Source organism: Theropithecus gelada, chromosome 3 (genome assembly GCF_003255815.1).
Source record: "Theropithecus gelada isolate Dixy chromosome 3, Tgel_1.0, whole genome shotgun sequence".
NCBI classification, from domain to species: domain Eukaryota; kingdom Metazoa; phylum Chordata; class Mammalia; order Primates; family Cercopithecidae; genus Theropithecus; species Theropithecus gelada.
Window position 1 is genome coordinate 113708633 of NC_037670.1, and position 1642 is coordinate 113710274.

Consider the following 1642-nt stretch of genomic DNA (forward strand, 5'->3'; position numbering starts at 1 on the left):
GATTCCTAATCTCCTCTTCCTATGAGGACACCAATCATATTGGATTAGGGCCCAACTGTATGACCTCACTTTACCTCTTTAAAGATCCTGTCACCAAATACATTCTGAGGTAGTGTGGGAGTTAGGATTTCAATGTATCAATTTCGAGGAAATTCAATTCAGCCCATAACAGATCCCAATATATTTTGAATTATAACTTGAATTCTTATAAACAGCAGATTCAAGAAAAGAATATGTTTAATTAAGGCACAAATGGTATTCTTGACTACAGGACACTGATATTTCATACAGTAGTACTAAGTTACTATTCTGATTTAACAGTGTATCACTGTACATTTGATCAATGTGAATCTGCCCATGAGGGGTTTCTCTACTCTCAGGGGTCTTAACAAATCTGGATTTTGAGTCTGCAGGGTCCTGTGCCTGACTTTCTCAAAGTCATCATTTGTCTCTTGTTTCACTTCCCATTAGAAGAATCCACTACCTAAAGTACTGTACTAGTCTAGGTTCCCCAAGCCTGCCATAAATAAACACCAACATTCACCTGCTGCCACTCTATGGGGAGTACTATCTCTGAGAAACAGAAGTGAGGAAAAAAATGGAAGTGAGGCACTAGGAGAAGGGAACACAAACGCAGGTGTTACTGAGCTGGTTATAGGTGGCAACAAGTGCAGTTAATTGCTCGGTCTTTGAGATTTTCATGAAGGTCTTCTGAATTACTGCACTTTAGAACAGCCTATCTGGGGGAAAGGAAGGGAGAATTTATCTGCTAGCTTCATTTTGTGCTGTATCTCCTTGTTCAAAGTTCACTCCTTAAGTAGGGTTGCCAGATTTAGAAAAAGTTAAAAAAGTCCCTGCTTATAATAAAAAGTAATTTCTTGTTTGTCTGCAATTCAAATTTAACTGAGAGTCCTGTATTTTACCTGACAATCCTACTTTCAGGATATTAGCACCTAAGCATTTCCAGGCAGCAGCGGGGGAAGCCAGAACCTCCACGGACAGATCTGGTGCACAGGTACAAAGGTCAGTTTCTCCTTGTCAATGGCACCGTGTACAGGACTCATCAACATATAGCAGTGTGGCGGTGGTGGTAGTGGCAGCAGCAGCAGAAACTCCTCTTTAGGACAATAGGGTAGCGCTAGGCCACTGGCCAGGAGGCAAGGCATGAGGCAGAAGCAGCGATGGGAAGGGCATGAGGAAGAGGGAAAAGGTTTTAGGCATGGCTGCACGGATGTGGGGTAATAAAAAACATAATTTGCTATAAAAATGAGTAATGATTTATTATAAAATCTCTTTAGTATCCATCATAGACCATATTATACTAGATACTGGGGATTTAGTAGTAAATAAGATAAAATTTCTGCTACCAGGGGGTTTACAGAATAGCTTGAATATTGTGTGTGTTCTGATTTAAAGATGCTTAATGAATGCTAGTAAAATGAAATAATGTAATAAAATCAATGTAAATGGAGGTTTTTCTAAATGACTACTTCAGTAAAAACAAACAAAAGCCCTCCAAAACTATCACGTGTATTGCTTTCTGGATGCTTCTGAAAAGACATAACTCAGAAAATTATTAGAAGGCCTCCATCAAATACTGGAATTATTATTCAGTAAGAAAAAAATCCACATGTATACAACA